The sequence below is a fragment of the Erinaceus europaeus genome, chromosome 1, assembly GCF_950295315.1.
Source record: "Erinaceus europaeus chromosome 1, mEriEur2.1, whole genome shotgun sequence".
Taxonomy (NCBI): Eukaryota; Metazoa; Chordata; class Mammalia; order Eulipotyphla; family Erinaceidae; genus Erinaceus; species Erinaceus europaeus.
The window spans coordinates 108,379,818-108,399,818 of NC_080162.1; the positions used below are offsets into that span (position 1 = coordinate 108,379,818).

Genomic DNA, 20,001 nt, shown 5'->3' on the forward strand with positions numbered 1-20,001 from the left:
TTTGCTTTTAATTGTTGCTTTCTGCCTCAGCGCTCCCCCTCTTCTAAAAATTAGTCTTTGCTAGTGTTAGTGATTGCTGCTGCTTGACAAGGTTCTCTTTAATGACCAACAGAATTCTTATATAAATACTTATCTGGATGTTAAATTTTATTCATTTTTGAAAGGGAGTTCTAGTCTGGTGATCAGTTTTCTTAGAGTGTATTTTTAAGTCCAAATTTCTATTTCCAAGGTGGTAAAGTTCAGGAGATATTTAGAGTCCAGAGGGCAGAGCTGTATTTTAATCTCAGTAGTAATATATAGTTGATAGCCTCCTAACTAAAATCAATTGGATCTATGGCTATACCACTCTTGATGTGCTGGATCTCATCTAAAATAAATTGGGCTTCATATTTTTGTCTTTCATAATGTGTAACGTTGTCCTTTAGGACTGACAGTTTTAAGTAATTATAGTGGTAACTTTCTATATTTAAGTAATACATTTTATACAATCCAAAAGACAAAAATGTTCCTTGTTACTCACATGTAGTAATATCTCTTTTATCCTACTGGTAGAGGTTTTGAACCATTGATCTATTTGATTCTGTTGCCTGATGAATACTTTAGGACCATTTGATTTCTAAAAAAAAAGATACTTAATTTACAGTAATGTACGTATTTGAGAATTTTTCACTTCTACAGTCTTAGTCTTCTATATATATATGTATTTTCTTTTTTCTTTTTAAACCAGAGCACTGCTCAACTCTGGCTTATGGTGGTGTGGGGGAATTGAGCCTGGGACTTTGAAGCCTCAGGCATGAGAGACTCTTTGCATAACCATTATGCTATCTACCCCATAGTCTTCTATATTTTTGGAGGTGGTCTGGTTGTCCTGACAGGGAGGGAGGTGAAGGGATTCATGTTTCCATTATTAGTTTTTTTGTTGGCGTTAGGAGCAGGTTCAGACAGTGATTATGACTAAGATAGATATTTGGTAAACGTGATTATTGAGGAGACCGCCGGGACTGTGATGATCAGTGCAAATTCCAGAAAGATTGAACTTCTCTCTTTGCTGCCTATTGGGATGTAACCTCTTGCTTGACTGTTTCTTTTCTTTGAATGTTGGGGAAGTTGTGGAGATTTCAGCTTAACTGTAGCTAGAAACGAGCCTCCTTACTGACAAAGAGTTATTTCAAACTGTCTCTATTCTCTCAGCTGTGCTTGTAGTTAGAGCGATTTAGGAAACATCTGAATAATTTCCATCTTTTTTAAGCCATACCAGGCTGCAAGGCATGTCCTGATAGGGGGAGATTTCAGTTCTCTGGAGACTTGGCGTTTCTGAGTACCTGCCTAGTCACTTAGCTACTTATATTAATGCTGTTTTGGGGAATTGGAGGCATGAGGTTAACTAAGAACTTCATGTAAATATTTCACATTTGCCTTGAGCCAGGCACTTTGGACAGACTGATAATATGGAAGTTGTCCCTAAGTTGGAAAAAATAGAGTGAATTTGGAAGTTGGGAAGTTAAGTGCAGGTGGCACAAAGTGCAAGGACTCTGGTAAGGATCCCGGTTCCAGCCCCAGCTCCCCACCTGCAGAGAAGTCGCTTCACAAGCAGTGAAGCAGGTCTACAGGTCTTTCTCCCTTTCAGTCTCCGCTCCTCTCTATTTCTCTCTGTCCTATCCACTAAGAAATAAAAAAGGAAAGGGGAAAAAAAAGGAAAAGATGGCCGCCAGGAGCAGCAGATTCCTAGTGCTGGCACCAAGCCCCAGCAATACCTCTGGTAGAAAAAAGAGAAAAAAAGTTTATAGAGGCACATCAAAACAAATCACATCCTGGCCCAGGAAGTGGCAAGCTAGTAGAGTGCCAGACTTCCATATTTGAGGTCAAGAGTCTGACTCTTGGCATCACATATGCCAGAGTTCTCTCTCACTAATATCCAAAAAGCAAAAAATAAATAAACCATGCCTCTCTGCTGAGCTTTCCAAGCCAGTTTGCAAGCCAGAAAAGAAAAATCAACATCGAGCCAGGCGGTGGTGCACCTGGTTGAATGCATATGCTACAATGCTCAAAGACCTGGGTTCAAGGCCCGAGTCCCCACCTACAGGGGGAAAGCTTCACAAGTGGTTATAATATAACTTAATTTATCACAGAAAACACATTTTGACTGTTACCAAATCCAAACTCTAGGGACAAGTATTTGCCTATACTAAGGGTTTTCAAGGAACATGCCACTAGTTTTAGGCAATTTCAAAAAACGAATTTGATGTAAGGCCACAAGGAATAACCTCCAAATAAGCTTGAGACAATGTTGCAGGTGCCATTACTCTTCCTGTCAAGAGCTGTTTAAATGTCTGTTATTACTATAGGGTTCCACCTTGAAGTCCTTAAAGGAAATATGGCTCTCCTAAGAAAAGAAATGTAAACTCCAAATTGTCCAGCAGAGACCACTTAGTCAGATGCATCGTGAAATTCTACAACCTGCCTTTGCAAACCCATCAGCTGTAGTCTGCTACACAATTTCAAGGAAAGCTTCATGCATGACCCCTTTGCAGGCGGGGAGCCTGGGGCTTCAACCAGGATCTTTGCGCTTTGAACTATTTTTGCTTAACCCACAGCCCCCTCTAAACTTTTTTCTTTTTTTTTTATATATTTTTTATTTCTTTATTGGGGAATTAATGTTTTACATTCAACAGTAAATACAATAGTTTGTACATGCATAACATTCCCCAGTTTCCCATTTAACAATACAACCCCCACTATGTCACTTATCATCCTTTATGGACCTGTATTCTCCCCACCCACCCACTCCCACCCCAGAGTCTTTTACTTTGGTGCGATATGCCAATTACATTTCAGGTTCTACTTAAACTTTTTTCTTGATTTGAATTTCCTTTTTTAATTTTTTAAAAAAAATATTTACTTTTTATTGGATAGGGACAGAGAGAAATTAAGAGGGGTGGAGGAAGATAGAAAGGAAGAGAGCCAGAGAGACACCCACAGCATTGCTTTACCACTTGCGAAGCTTTCCCTCTTGCAGGTGGGGACCAGGGGTTTGAACCTGGGTCCTTGCTGCATTGTAACACATGCGCTCAACCAGGTGTGCCACCACCCGGCCCCTGAATTTCCTTTTATGTCTACTTTAGGATAGAATCTGAATATTGGATAGATATGAATTTACTAATTTTTTTTGTATAAAAACTTAGCACTACTCTCCAGGTTATATTCTACTCATATAAAACACATTAAAATATATAAATATAATATAAAATATACAAATATATATTCATATTTAAAATCCTTTTTATTTTTTTTTTTTACGAGAGCACTGCTCAGCTCTGGCTTATGGTGGTACAGAGATTGAACCTAGGACTTCGGAGCCTCAGGCGTGAGAGACTCTTTGCATAACCATTATGCTATCTAACACCCCCCCCCCCCCCCAATCTTAAAACCCTTTTACTATTCCATACGACAATTGCACATTGCTTTTGGGATAAATGTAGTGTGAACTACTAGTTCACTTTACTGACTACCTCTTGAAAGTATCTCAAGTACTTTGGTCCTTATCTGTTTTGGTCTTTCTGTCATCCAATGAGAAATCAGATCTTTTTTTCATTATTATTATTATCTTTACTTATATTGGATAGAGACTGCCAGAAATTGAGAGGGAAGGGGGTGGTAGACAGGGAGAGACAAAAGACACCTGCAGCCCTGCTTCATCACTCATGAAGCTTTCCCCCTGCAGGTGGGTACCAGGGGCTTGAACCCTGGTCCTTGTGCACTATAACATGTGCACTCAACCAGTTGCGCCACCACCTGGCCCCCAAGAAATCAGATCTTTAAAATAAAGTTGACATACAGCATATACCAGAAAATACACCATTTGAGGTATACAATGACATGGTTTTTAGTTTATTTACAAGGTTGTACAAAGTACATCTAATTCCAGAACATTTTCAGCACCTCCCTTCCCCTCTCCTCCCCAAAGCCTGTATACCCATTAGTCACTTCCCATTTATCTATGGCATCCACTAATTACCCCTCCCCTCCTTAAAAGTGGTTGCTAGAGTTGGAGCTCATTGTATCAGAAATGTGCATTACTGCTAATCTACCTCCTGTCCAATTCCTTTCCTCTCTCCCTCCCTTTTATTCATTTTATTTTTTTTTTAGCAGAACACTGGTCAGCTCTGGTTTATGGTGGTAGTGTGGGGGATTGAACCTGGGACCTTACTTAATATCCTCAGGCATGGGAGTCTGTTTGCATAACCATTATGCTATCTCTCCCACCCCCTCCCTTTCCTTCTGTTTTTAGAGATATACAAACATACACCCCCCTCCCCTTCTTGCTGCTCCCATGTGGTATTAGGGATTCAACTCAGCTACACAGGTTTGCAACCTCTGAGCCATCACCCTAACTCCTCATCTGTTTTCCTGTTATGAAAGGACAGAGGAATTGAGGAATTGAGAGGGGAGAGAAAGATAGGGAGAGAGGACACCAGCAGATGTACTTCATTGCAGATGTGAAGCATCCTCCACTGTCACTATCTTTGCCCCTGCCCAGCCCCCCAGCCCCCCCCCCCCACCACCTCCGGTCTGCTTTCTGTTTCTGGGGATTTGCCTATCCTGGACATCTATAAATGTAATCTCCCTGATGTGTGGCTTTCTAAGTCTGACTTACCAGGTTTGAAAGATCCATTTAAGTTACAGCAGTAGTGCTGCTCTGTATTGCTTTTTATGTTGTGTAGGACAGTTTGCCCATCCTTAAGGTGACATTTGGATTGTTTTGTATTTTGCTGGTTATAAATAAAGCTGCTATAAGCATGAGCAGCAATATTTGTGTGGACTCTTTACTTCTCTTGGGATATGTACTGAAGAGAGGAAATGTTGGATCATACATTGACTGTGCTTTAACTTTTTGAGGAGTTGCCTAGCTGCATTGTTACATTTCTACCAGCAATGTCTGAAGATTTCCATTGCTTCACAATCTCCCCAACACTTGTTAATGCTCATCTTTTTGATTGTAAAACTATCTTAAGGGTTGGAAGTGGTATTTTGTGGACTTGATTTGTGTTTCTCTTATCAGTGACATTGAACATGTTTTCTTCTGCTTGTGGCCATTTATTCCATTTGTCATGTTGAGTTATAAGGCTATCTTTGGATACTAGACTCATACTAGTACATGATTTTCGCTTTATTTTCTCATAGCTTCAATTTGTGAATAATTACATTTCTCCAGATAATTTGCACTTTGCCCGATGAGAGGAAATAATGGATGTAGTAATGTGAGCTAGAGTTACTCAGGAGAGTTACTTAAATGTTTTCTGTGAATTATTAAAGCTAGTAGTTATTTGGTGGAGTTATAAGAAAATTATTTCTCTTGGTAGGGAGATGGTGCAGTGGATAAAGCACTGGACTTTCAAGTGTGAGGTCCTGAGTTCAAGCCCCGGCTGCACACGTACCAGAGTGATGTCTGGTTCTTTCTGTCTCTCCTACATTTCTCATTAATAATTAAATAAGTATTTATTTATTTATTTTTACCAGAGCACTGCTCAGCTCTGGCTTATAGTGGTACAGGGGGATTGAACGTGGGACTTTGGAATCTCAGGCATGAGAGTCTCTTTGCCATAACCATTATGCCCTCTCCCCCACCCTAAAAATCTTTTTTTTTTTTTTTAAATCTTTATTTGTTGAATAGAGACAGCCAGAAATTGAGGGGAGGGAGGGGGAGATAGAGAGAAAGAGAGACACCTACAGCACTGCTTCATCACTCCTGAATCTTATCCCCTGCAGGTGGGGTCTGGGAGCTTGAACCTGGATCCTTGTGCATTGTAACGTGCACTCAACCAGGTGCACCACCATCTGGCCCTAATAAATAAAAATCTTAAAAAAAAAAAGGGCCTTATTTCTTCATCCAAATATAACTTTCTGTCCTGCTGTAGTGACAGTTCATATGTCAAGTTCACATTGTTAGAATCTGATCTATGCCTAAGTTTTACATAGTAAATAACAATAGTTTGGGTAGAGGAGGGTTACTTTATTAATCATTATTATTATTATTTGTAGAACCCTGGCCTCAAGTATGCATGATTCTACCACCCCCAGGCCACATTCAGAATGAAAGAGAGCTGGAGGAGGGAGAAACAACCATAGCATTACATAGAATAATACTTCTGGTATTGTGTGGTGTCAGGGCTGGAATCTGGGCTGCACGCATGGCAGGCCATGTTCCCTATTCAGTCAGCTGTCTCTATCCTGAAGGCAGTACCTTTGATCATACATATTTTGTCTGAATCTATTTTGTTCTAAGTTTGAACAGTGAGATAAAATTTACAGTAAATTTTTTGATGCTTTAGTTTTTGTGTTTATATTTTATAAACTCCAGATATCTCACAAGTTATATTTATGGCAAATTATTACATGCTGTTTATTTTGAATTTTGTCTCTCATCTTAGTTTCTCTGGTTTTATTTTATTTTATTTTGTCACTAGGGTTATCATCACTGGGGCTCACTGCTGGTAATGTGAATCCACCACTCCTGACAGCCATTTCTCTCTTTTCTTTCTCTCTCTCTCTTTCTCTTCCCCTGCCGCCAATTTTATTAATAGGACAGATAAAAAGTGGAGGAGGAGATAGGGAGGGAGAGGGAAGGGGTAGATAGCATAATTCTTTTTTTTTTAAGATTTTTAAAAAATATTTATTTTATTTATTTATTCCCTTTTGTTGCCCTTGTTTTTTTATTGTTGTTGTTGTCGTTGTTGGATAGGACAGAGAGAAATGGAGAGAGGGAGGGGAAGACAGAGAGGAGGAGAGAAAGATAGACACCTGCAGACCTGCTTCACCGCCTGTGAAGCGACTCCCCTGCAGGTGGGGAGCCTGGGTTCGAACTGGGATCCTTATGCTGATCCTTGTACTTTGCGCCACCTGCGCTTAGTCCGCTGCACTACTCCCAATAGCATAATTCTTATGCAAAGTGACTCTGCAAAGTGTTTAATGCTTGAGGCTCCCAAGTCTCAGGTTCAGTCTTCTGCAATACCAGAGTTGATCAGTGCTCTGGTAAAAATAAATAAGTAAATAAATAAATAGATAAATTGATGACATTTAAAAAAAGGGGAGAGAAATAGTAAGTAACCACTTGTGAAGTGTCCCTCCTGCAGGGAGTGAGGGCTTGAATCTGAGCCACCTCCTGGCCCCTCATCTCTGTAAAAATGCAATAACTTTTTTTTTTTAACCAGAGCACTGCACAGCTATCTCTTCCCTGCCCAGTAATAACTTCATTATATATATATATATATATTTGCCTCCAAGGTTATCGCTGGGGCTTGATGCCTGCACCACAAATTCACTGCTCCTGGAAGTGATCTTTTTCCTACTGTTGTTGTTGCTGGATAAGACAGAAAAACTGAGAGAGCTTACAAATCTTGTGCTCTCTACAGCAGGGTCACCCCTGGGGCCTACATTTTATACTTTTTGTTTTTAAAGATTTTATTTATTTATGAACAAGATAGAAAGAACCAGACATCACTCTGGTACATGTGCTGCCAGGGATTGAATGCAGCACATTATGTTTGAAAGTCCAATGCTTTATCCAGCACCACCTCCCAGACCACCCTTTCATACTTTTTAGAAGATGTCTATATACTTTTTTTTCCAAGATAGAAGGAGAGAAAGTGAAAGAGGTCATAGTACAGAATGTGGCTCTGGCTTATGGTAGTGCTGGGAATTGAATTTGGGACCTTTGGTGCCTCAGGCCTGAAAATCTTTTTGCATAACCATTATGCTATCTTCCCAGCCCCAGGGGTTTCTAGATTTATGTCTTATCACTGCTCTGCACAATCTTTCTTTTAATTTTTTTTTTTTAGAGTTTATTTATTTATTCATGAGAACTGATAGGAGAAAGAACCAGACATCACTCTGGTACATGTGCTACCAGGGATTGAACTCGTGACCTCAGACTTGAGAGTCGAAAGCTTTATCCACTGCTCTACCTCCTGGACCACATACTCTGCACAATCTTACTTAAAGGTAACATTCCCCTTGACCCATTCACTTTAGGCAAAGAATATATAAGCAAATCAAAGGATTGATACATTTTATTGATGAAAGATAAAAGAAATTCAGAAATGGAGTAAAGAAGAGAAACTAGGATTATCCACATTAGATCAGAAGACTGTTGAAAGGGTAAATCTGCATGGAACTTAAGCGCAACCAAGCTATCCAGTCCTCTTCTATTATCCCTGCCTCACCCCTCACTTCACAGAGCTGGATGGAGATCATGTGAGACTGAGGGGGCTGGGGTGCAGATCACAGTCCCACAGTTACCCTCTGCCCCTCCCCCCTTTCTTTTTCTTCCTTTCTTTTCTTTCTTTTTTTTTTTTTTTTTTTTTAAAGATGTAGGTAGGTTAGTGTAGTAAGAATATTGTTGGGCTATTAAAAGATTGTGTTATCCAGATTTAGGTCTTTAAAAATTAAGAAAGTATGGGGCCGGGTGGTGGCACACCTGGTTGAGTGCACATGTTACAGTGTGCAGGGACCCAGGTACGAATCCCCGGTCCCCACCTGCAGGGGTAAAGCTTCAGAAGTGGTGAAGGAGGGGGCTGCAGGTGTCTCTTTCTCTCCTCTTCTCTGTCACCCCTTCGCGCTCAGTTTCTATTGACTGTCTCTATCCAATAAATAAAAGACAATAAAATAAATTATGAAAGTATAACATAAAATAATGTTACACCTAGAAAAAAATTAGTGAGAGCACTGGTAAGATAGCACACCTGGTGGGATGCCTGCCCTGTCACTTATATAGCCCTGGTTTGCATGTGGGAGTGGTGAGGTATCAGGGAAGGTTCCAGTGTTGTAGTACCTCTCTCCACCCCTTTCATTTATGTCTGTATCTCTTTATCTGGAAAAAGGGATGAAATCACTCCTTTAATGAGGCCCCAGATAAGCCTAATTAATTGACATTGTGGTAGGGACAAGTGACCAGAGATGTTGATGACCCAATAATACTCTTATGGGGACATTAAAAAAAAGTGGTGAGTTAGGAAGTAAACTCAAGACTTTGTATTTGTGTCATACTGCTGACCAGCCTTCCTGCCCCATGGGGTCTTTGTAGTTTGAGAGGAGGAGAAGGAGGTAGAGCCATTAAAGTGCCATTCAGCCATCTGTGAAGTCCCTGGTGCTGGGAATCAAAGCAAGGACTTCACTTGGAGCCTGCTTTACCATTTGGGTCGCCTCCCAGAACCTTTCTTTTATTTTGATGGAGGTCCTTTTTATTTTCTTCTTTTCTCTTTTTAAAAATTATTTCATTTTTATTTATTGATTGGATAGAGACCACCAGAAATTGAAAGGGAAGGGGGTAATAAGAGAAGAAGAGAGACAGACAGCTGCAGCCCTGATCCACCTCTTGTGAAGCTTCTTCCCCCCTGCAGGTGGGGACCAGGGGCTCAAACACAGGTCCTTGCACACTATAGTGTGTGCACTTAAGCAGGTGCACCACCACCCTCCCCCTTTTCTTTTTTCTTAATTATCTTTATTTATTTATTAGAGACAGCCAGAAGTTGAGAGGGAAGGTGATAGAGAGGGAAAGAGACAGACATCTGCAGTCCTGCTTCACCACTTGTGAAATTTTCTCCCTGCAGCTGGGGACTAGGGGCTTGAACCTGGGTCCTTATGCATTGTAATGTGAGCTCTTAACCAGGTTTGGCTTAACCACCTGGCTCCTAGATTAAAAAAAAAATTACTATCTTTATTTATAGATAGAGACAGCCAAGAATTAAGAGGGGAGAGGGTAATAGAGAGGGAGAGAGACAGAGAGACACCTGTAGCCCTGCTTTACCACTTGAAAAGCCTTCCTCTGCAAGTGGGGACCGGGGGCTCGAATCTGTGTCCTTGTGCATTGTAACTCCTAGAATTTTTTTAAACAAGTAATTCAGGTAAAACAAACTTTTGAGGGGGGAAAATAAAGAATAGAAAGTATATTAAATAGGAAGAAGGGGCCGAGTGGTGGTGTACCGGGTTGAGCCACACATGTTAACGTGAATAAGAACAAAAGTTCAAACCCACGGTTCCCACTTGTAGGAGGGAAGTTTCCTGAATAGTGAACTGGTACTGCAGGTGTCTCTAACTCTCTCTCCTCAAGATTTCTGACCAAAAGAAATACTTAAGGAAAAAAAAAAATAACAGGAAAGTTCTATTGTCAGGTCAGTTTCTACCATTGTCAGGTTTCCATGACTGAGCAACAGAAAAATGTTGAAAAATAGCACAGTAGTGATGCTATTGCCCATTCTATTTGAGTGGGTCAGCAAAAGTAATTTGCTTTTGCACGATATAACTTTAAATTTATCTTTCTCCCGTAATTTCTTTTCCTTTTTTTTTTTTTTAAATATTTATTTATGAGAAAGATAGCAGAGAGAGAAAGAACCAGGTATCACTCTGGTACATGTGCTGCTAGGAACCAAACTCAGGACCTCATGCTTGAGAGTCAGATGCTTCATCCACTGTGCCACCTCCCGGACCACTTTCCTGTAATTTCTACATCTCCATCTTTGTGGTAGTCATAATTAAGAGAATGAAGTCAATTAAATGCGGTTCAGTCATAAAATATAGCCAGCGAATCCTTATTGTGCTCAGTAGTTTTGGCTTTGTTTTGTTATTTTTAGTTCATGAGACAATTTTATTTGTTTATTTTTAATTTCTTTATTGGAGGATTAATGGTTTACAGTCAGCAGTAAAATACAGTTTGTACATGTGTAACATTTCTCAGTTTTCCACATAACAATTCAACCCCCACTAGGTCCTCCTCTGCCATCACATTCCAGGATGAGACAATTTATGTTGCTACAATGCTTGTAGTTTTATTGTCTGCCTTCTGTCTACTCATAAATTTGTAAAAACTTTAGTGAATCATCCTTTTTGAGATTATTATTCCTCCTTTTCTCTCTCTTTAAATTGACTTGTATTTGTTGAGAGGGAGCCCAGACAGGGACTAGGCGGTGGTGCACCTTGTTAAGCGCGCACATTATAGTGTGCAAGGACCTGGGTTCAAGTCTGTGATCCCTAATTGCAGGGGGAAAGCTTCACGAGTGGTGAAGCAGACCTGCAGGTGTCTCTCTGTCTCTTTCCCTGTTTCCCCTTTCCATCTCAATATCTCTGTCTCTATACAGTAACAAATAAATATTAAGGAGAGAGTGCCCAGAGCACAACTCTTGCATATGTAGTGCTGGGGATCAACCTGTGACTGCAGACATGCAAGTCCTCCAACTCTACTCCCGAACCACTTCCTTGGCACTTCTTTTCGAACAGTTTAAAGGTATGCTCCGATAGTGAATTTGTATTGATAGTAGGAGTGAACTTTATGTCTTATTTCAGGTCACCTTTTAACATAAAGAAAAAAATTGAAATGTTTCTCGATTGATCAGCCACACTAATGGTGCAGAGCAAACATCACAAACCTTAGTGTCAAAGCTTTGAAGTGTTTTCCCAGTTCACAAGTTTTCTGGACTGGCTTGTGTGGCCAGCTTTGGGTTGGCTGTGAAGCCCTGTTCTAGGGATGAACTGACTGGTACAGGTTGACTTAAGCTGGGACGGCTGGTGGCTATTTTTATCTTTCTCAACTTTTAGTAGTTTACTTTGGCATGGCAGAAAAACACAAAGCAAGCAGAATTAAGGAGATTTTTTCTTTTCAAATCTTTGGTTGGGTAGTGAATGCCCACTGATAACCTTTTAAAATATTTTTGTTTTATTATCTATATATTTTTTGGATAGAGATAGCCAGAACTCGAGAGGAAGGGGGAGAGAGACAGAGAGATACCTGCAGCCCTGCTTCACCACTCGCAAAACTTTCCCCCTGCAGCTGGGGACTTAAACCCAGGGCATTGCTCATTGTAACATGTGTGCTCAACCAGGTACGCCACCACCCAGCTCCTTCTACTAATAATCTCATTTGTCAAGGCAGATCTCATGATTGAGCTCAGAGCAGTGGTAGGAGGCTGTTGTAGGGTTACTTGACAGAGAGCCTGGATGTGTGGAGGGCTGAGGAACTAGAGGCATTTTCAGTTTACCTCAGAAACCATCAATTTCATTTCTCCACATTCAGCAGGCTGTCAAGCACATAACATATTTTTGTTGTTTAATATATATACACAGTAAACATTCTAAAAGTATGATCTTATTTAACACTTTTTAATTGTTACCTTTAATTACTTCATGCATAGAGACAGTCAGAAATCGAGTGATGGGGGAGATAGGGAGAGACAGACACTTGCTTCACCACTCACAAGGCTTTCTCCCTACAGGTGGGGTCCCAGGGCCTGCGTCCTTGTGCATTGTAACATGTGTGCTCAACCAAGTGTGCCACCACCCAGTCCCCTAAAAGTGTGATTTTTTTTTTTTTATTATCTTATTTGTTAGGGAGAGGGAGAGACCACGAGAACAAACCAGAGTATCATTCTGACACATTGAGTGCTGGAGATGGAGCTCAGGACCTCTTGTTAGCAAGTGCTGTGTTCTAGCTGCTGGCTGTGCTGCTTGCTGGGCCTCCGTGTGATTTATTTCTTACCGTAAAGGAACAGGATTAGAATAAGTGTAATCCACACGTGATGAAACTGGTGGTTTGAATCTAGGACTGTCTGACATTGGAGATTTACCTATTTATTAATTTTACGAAAGAGACAGTGACATCAGAATGCTGCTCCAAGATACTCTGTGCTGCAGATCCAGCCCAGGTCCTTACATCATGCAAGCCCTATGCTCTGCCAACTGAGCCAGCTCTGTGACTGTTTGTCTTCAAGAGTTTGCAGCTTTCACATGATTATAATCACACAGCTTGTTCTAAGTTTCCCCTTTTAGTGGTCCGGGCGGTGGCGCAGTGGATTCTTAAGCATGAGGTCCCAAGTTCAATCCCCAGCAGCACATGTACCAGAGTCGTATCTGGTTCTTCCTCTCATAAATAAATTCTTTAATAAAAAAAATTAATTTCCCCTTTTAGTTCTTGTGAATTTTTTTTTTTTTTGTCTCAGAGCTGATGATATTGTTACGTACAGAATAACAACAATTGCAGTTATAGATATAGATATCCGGTTATAGGATAAGTGCTCTGGGAGGTAGCGCAGTGGATAAAATGTTGGACTTATAAGCATGAGGTCCTGAGTTTGATCCCCGTCAGCACATGTACCAGAGTGATGTCTGGTTTGTCTTCTCCCTCCTTCTCTCTCTTTCTGTCCTCCTATCCCTCTCATTAATAAAAAATAAATATATATATATTAAAAATAGAAAATAGGATAATAGTAAATATCCACTCAGCATTCTTCTCACCCCTAAGACTACATGGGCAAGTTGAAATAGTACCTCCCAAACTAGTACTGACTACCTGAGCAAACTTACCAGAAAATTTGTAAAGATTAAAAGTTGGGCATTTAAAATAATTTGTGTGTGTGTGTGTGTGTGTGTGTGTGTGTTTCTAGAACTGCTGAATCCATTGTGGGACTCTGTATTATTAGCACCTACCTTAAATGGTTCCTATACACAATGAAGTCTGAAAAATGCTAGCTTGTAGTTTAAGATTACTTTCACCAGCTTGTAAGTCTCTTGAAGATACCTGATCTCACCCTGTTGCTTCATTTTCTATATAGCTTCCCCAGCTCCCACTTTCTAATCCTTCAAGTTCTCTAACCACAAAATACAGATCACTCTTTGTCTAGTATGTAAGAATTACACTACTTTATTTACCTCCTTCCTTTGGTTCTCTACTTCACCTAATTTGAAAGACTCTTGACGTCAGCGACATATGTTTTTCTTTGTATTTTAAGAAGTTGGCGAAGTGACTGGCACATATTGTGTGCTACTTAAATGTCTTTGGTCTGAATATCTAATTGTTTTTAGTTGTCCAAATAAAATGTCTCTAAAACAAAAAAAAAAAAACAAAAAAAATGTCTTTGCCTAGGAAAACAATATGAAATATTACAAGTGAAACAAGTGACAAGATGTTGTTCTATTTGTCATGACTAAGAAGAATAAATGCATAATAAGAACAAAAAGAGTGTAGATGTTTTGGATATAATTTGTGTAATCCTTAGTGGCTTTTAACATAGTAATTTTTTTTTAGAAAAATTTATTTAATGAGAGAGATATAGCTCTGGTTTATAGTGGTCAGGCTGGGGATCTAACTTTGGAATTCAGAGCCTCAGGCATGAAAGTCTTTTGCGTTATTATTATTACACTATCTCCCCAGCCTTTAACACAGTAATTTTAAAGGAAGATTGTGTGGGAGGAATTTCCCATTTGAAAATAAACATACTAAGCCAGTCTGCTCAGATTGTGTTTCTGCGGAAATTTTTTATAATTGGCGATAGCAATGCCATGTTACAAGCCTTAATGACGGGGTCTTTAAGGTCCCTGAAAGTGGCTATATGAAATTTTAATAAGAGGAAATGTTTTAAGTAATAAAATTATGACATTTTTAACTTTGTGAAATTTGTTAATAATTGCACACACACAAAAAAGAAAATGTATGAATGTATAGAATGTATTACTTTGAAGTTTCTGAAGTACCAGCTGAAGAAATAAGGAAAGACTTGTCATTTTTGAGACACATAGGTAAATCTTAGAGTTGGGAAGTAGAAAAGAGCAGTGTTTAGGTTGCATGTGAATGTAAAGTATTGATACTCTTTCCAGGGATATTTATAGAGGTAAGGTTGGCATCATGGTAGCATCTGGAACCTGGTAGCTGAAAAAGAGTAAAGATATAAAGCAGAGCAAATTGTTCACTAATCATGAACCTAAAGGCAAGAATATTACAGATGAAAATTGGAGGTTTCCATTTTGGAAAAAGCTAGTAGGTCTATTTTAGGTATATTCCAAGGGGCCCGTGACTTTTTTTTTTTTTTTTTTTTTTGCCTGAGTCTGGCATCTAATGTGCAGGTGACCCAGGTGGTTATTGTCTGGGGAGATGGTGTCATAGTTGAAAAAAGGAGAAGTGAGTATTTTCTATGAGTACCATTTATTGTTGTTGTTACTAGAACATTATTGCTCAGCTTGATTTGGCTTTTGATGGTGCTGAGATTTGAACCTGGGACCTCAGAATCTCAGGCATGAGAGTCTGTTTTGTAAGCTGCTGAGCCATCTCCTAGGGTGGGTGCTGTTAGTCCTCTCCCCCGCCCCCCGCCCCACCAGAGCTCAGCTCTGGTTTGTGCTGGTGCCGGGGATTGAACCTGGAACTTTGGAGCTTCAGGTATGAGAATCTGTTTGCATAATCATTATGCTATCTACCCCCACATTAAAGACATTTTTTAAAAATTAATTGCCAACAGTGTTATTTCTGGTCAGGGTTCCAGCACTATGACCCCACCATTCCCTGGGGCCATTTTTAGTGGACCTTGAATTGACTTCCTGCAGTAACGATTATGGTACATTGTCAATTGTGAAAAAGATTAATATTTTGATAGAAGATAAGATGATTGCTAGAAAACAAATTTCTGAACCTGCCACTGATAAGTTTCTAACTACTCAAAATTGTTATAGATCAGTTTTTTTTTTAATATTTATTTATTCCCTTTTGTTGTCCTTGTTATTGATGTCGTCATTGTTAGATAGAACAGAGAGAAATAGAGAGAGGAGGGGAAGACAGGGGGAGAGAAAGACAAGACACCTGCAGACCTGCTTCACCTCTTGTGAAGCGACTCCTCTACCACCCGGCCCCCTATAGATCAATTCTTAAAGTTTAATTATGTACACACTCACACACACCCTTACACACACACACACCCTTGCCTGTGTGTGATTTCACCTCTCCAGGCCAGCTTTTCCATTCAGATAGAGAAGAGAGACAGCACAGCACCAGAGCTTTTCTCCTGTACCGTGTGTTGGTGGGACTCAAATCTGGGCCTCACATAGCATGGCATATACGTTACTGGGTGAGCTCTCTTTCCAGTCCTGAAAGTTGAATTGCTTTGTTACTGCCTTAGGAGGTTTGCTATGTGATGGGCATAGCCACCCAAGGTTTTCTGAGCATGTCCTTTCTACCCCTTTGTAGAAGTTACAGACTGATATGCAGTCTCTTTTTAAATGGCTTTAAAGAATCATAGAAAATTTGCCTAAATGGTTGGGGGTCTTAAAGTCCCTTTAGGTGTTTGCTAAGGTGTAGTGTCTAGCTGATGTTTTTGTAGAACAGTGTTCTACAAAAAACTGTATGTCTTCTTTCATGATTTTTTTTTTGCCTCTAGTTTGCCTGTTGTATCTGTACATTTTGGCATTGTTCTGCTTCCTGAATGGGAGAACTGCTCTGATCCTCTTGGTAGTAATGTCACTTTGTATTCTGAACTGAGATCCCCTTTCTTTTTTTTTTAATTATTATTATCTTTTATTTATTTATTAGAGACAGCCAGAAATTGAGAGAGAAGGGGGTGATAGAGAGACAGAGAGACACCTGTAGCCCTGCTTTACCACTCGTGAAGCTTTCCTCTTATAGGTGGGGACCAGGGGCTTGAACCTGGGTCCTTGCTCACTGTGATGTGAGTGCTTAACCAGGTGCACCACCACCTGGCCCCGAGATCCCCTTTCTAGAACATTTCTATAGGTGTTAAGGCCGTTAAATATGATCTTGGTGACAGTTCATCAACATCACTGACTTCTTGAAATATGCTACCAAGGCTTATGGTTATTAATAAATATACTCCACATTAAGAATGGTAAATATGGGAGCCGCGTGGTGGCACATCTGATTGAGCACACGTTGCAATGCACAAGGACACAGATTCGAGCACCTGGTCCCCACCTGCAGGGAGAAAGCTTTGTAAGTGGTGAAACAGTGCTACAGGTGTCTCTTTGTCTCTTTCCATCTCTATTACCCCCTTCCCTCTCAATTTCTGGCTGCCTCTAATAAATAAAGATAATAAAAAAAAAAGGTAAATGTGCCCAGTTAAGAAAGAAATATCAGGCAGAATAAGGGTGGAAACCTATGACTAATTCTGAGAACAAGTAGTTACTTAGTGACTCACAGATACTTATCCAAATGGCTTGCAATTTCTTAAATAATATCTTAAGTCTTTTTGCAGGGCCAGGTGGTGGCACACCTTACTAAGCACTTACTATAGTGAGCAAGGACCTAGGTTCAAGCCGATGGTCCCCACCTGCTTGGAGCAAGCTTCGTAGGTGGTGAAGCAGGGCTGCAGGTGCCTGTCTCTCTTACTGTCTTACTCCTCCCCCCTTGATTTCTCTCTCTGTCTATCCAATAATAAATAAAAATGTATTTTTTTAAAAGCCTCTGTTCTGGATATAGTTTAGATGGTCTGGCTGAATTGCGTATTTAGTCATTGAGCCCAGTGTTTCTGTGAGCATCAGCACTATTACGCACTGTTAGATGCAGTGGTACAGTGATAACTTCCTGCTCACCTGTCTAAGGTGAGGTAAAGGGTTGCTAGTAATATGAGGAGCCCATAACTACACAGTGAGATGAGCTTTGAAAGGAGATATGACCTCTCCATGTAGTTGTGTTTGTGGAGATGGGAAGGTTGGATAATAGAAATTCAGGAGAACTTCTAAGAAAAATTTTCATTTGAGTGATGAAAAATGAGTAAACATATTGAGTGAACATGTTACATGAGCAAGGACCCAGGTTCAAGCCCCTGGTCCCCCATCTGCAGGGGGAAAGCTTTGAAAGTGGAAAGCAGGGCTGCCGGTATCTCTGTTTCCTTCTCTAACTTCCCCTTCCCTCTTGGTTTTTGGCTGTCTCTATCTAATAAGTAAAGATCATTTAAAAAAAGAATAAATATTAACTAAGCAGATGAAGAGGTAGATTTTTGTCCTGTTGGCTGCACCCCTCCCTCCATTTCTGCCTTTCTTCTTGGTCATCTCCCAGGCTTCACCACTCTGGGCTGACTTTTTCAGATACAGTGAGGCAGAAGTAGGAAAAGAAACCATAGCACTGAAGCTCCCCTCAGGGCAGTGGAATCCATGCTGGAACCTAGGTTGTGCACATGGCGAAGCAACACATTCTCCAGGTGAGGTATGTTGCTGGCCTGGATTTCTCCAGATGAGAAGGCAAATGATTTCAGAGAATTAAGTAAAAGAAATTAGACTTTGGTTTCCCTCTTAGAAGTCTGGCTTATATAAATATTTACATGGATTTTTCAGCTTGTATCATTTAAACATGCTTTAAGTATGACCAGTTTTGACTGTGGGATAGTGTTAGATTTGTTGTCTGTCATTATGGAAATTGATACAGTGTAACAATGAACAAAACATTATAGAGGAGAGATCACTTGATGAACTATGAAAATATTAGAAGAATACCTAGGCACTTAGTATTTCTGTAAATGGGTCATTGTACAGCCACTCCCACTAGAGAAACAGGAAAACATTCATTGGCAGGCATGCATAATTTTCTCTGTAACTTCTTTATTATTATTACTATTATTTAATTACCACCAGGGTTATCACTGGGGCTCAGTGCCTGCATGGCAAATCCACCACTTCAGGCAACCTGTCTTTGCCTTTCTCTCCCCTCCCCCCTTTAAAAAGAATTTATTTATTCATGAGAAAGATAGGAGAGAAAGAACCAGACATCACTCTGGTACTTGTGCTGCTGGGGATTGAACTCATGGTTGAGAATCCAGTGCCTTATCCACTGAGCCACCTCTTGGATCATCCTTTCTCCATCTCTCTCTCTCTCTCTCTCTTACTTTTTCCTTCTTTCTCTTCTTCCCCCCTTTATTTGATAGGACAGAGAAATTGAGAAGGGGTGGAGGATGGATATATATAGAGAGAGGGGAGGGGTCACCTGCAGACCTGCTTCACTGCTCCTGGCGTGTTCTGCTGTTGTTGGATAGGAAACTGAGAGAGGAGGGGGAGGGAGATAGAGAATGGGAGAGAGAGACACCTGCAGATCTGCTTCATCACTTGTGAAACGACATCCCTGCTGGTGAGGTGGGGAGGGGCTCAAACCGGGATCCTTGTGCAGGCCCTGGTGCTTTGCACTGTATGCACTTAACCTGGTGCGCTACCACCTGGTTCCCCAGCTAAGACTTTGTAAGCCCTTCTCCTTTTGTTCTTTCTAAGCCACACCCACATCTACCCCATATGAAGTCCTCAGATGTCCTCTTCCTTCCCCTCTCTGATGGAGCCAAAACCAAATGTTCCTAGTGAAAAAAATAGTCCCAAGTTTCAGGCAGTTCCGTAATGCCCATATCTTGCCCAAATTTTGTTCCTAACATTTTGTTGTGTGCAGTTTTAGACTGAGAAAGCATCCCTGGAGGTAGGTAGCACCGTAAGTAGTGTCTGACCTGTGAGCATCAGGTCCTGAGCTCATTACATGTGCCAAAGTGGTGTTCTCTGTCCCCTTTTCTTTCTCTGTCTCTCTCTCCCTCTCTCCCTCTCTCACATACATATACTCCCCCTTTCATAAGTAAATGATTATTTAAAAAAGTAGACTAATGTTAAGGAGAAAATGAGGGTCCTGGAGCTCAGTAGAGTGTGTATTCTTCTGTGTGCGGGGCCCTGGCTGGGAGCCTCACCCCGTAGCACATGGGACACTGGACAGCAGTGGGCAGCACTGCAGATGGTGGAGTGGTGCTGTGGTTGTAACTGTCTTTCCCGCTCTCTTCTCTTGCGGGGGAGAGGGGGCAACAAATAGGAAATTGACTCAGAGTCCACTCAACAGTATGCATAGTACTTAGTTCATTACCTGGTACCTCATTTACTTTTTATTTTTTGAATCTTTTATTTATTTATTTATTAGAGAATGAAATTGAGAGGGGAGGGAGAGATAGGGAAAGAGACAGAGAGACACCTGCAGCCCTGCTTCACCATTCATGAAGCTTTCTCTATTCAGATGGGACCAGGGGCTTGAACCCCTGGTCCTTGCACACTGTAATGTGTGCACTCAACCAGATTCACGGTCACCTGGCTCCCCCTCATTATTATTTTTTCATATTTTATTTATCTATTTATTGGATAGAGACAAATCAAGTGGGGAGGGCGAGACTGAGGCAGATACCTGCAACAACACTGCCTCATTGCTTCTGAAGCTTCCCTCTGAAGGTG

At 40.6% G+C, this 20,001-nt stretch overlaps 1 protein-coding gene and 1 pseudogene across 23 annotated transcripts in view; both read left to right on the forward strand.

Annotated features, from left to right (window-relative positions):
- Positions 1–20,001, forward strand: part of LOC103124682 (ligand-dependent corepressor) — a 114,483-nt gene that overhangs the window by 3,155 nt on the left and 91,327 nt on the right. The gene's annotated exons all lie outside the window — the stretch shown is intronic.
- LOC132542924 (small nucleolar RNA SNORA33) lies at positions 14,262–14,376 on the forward strand (annotated as a pseudogene).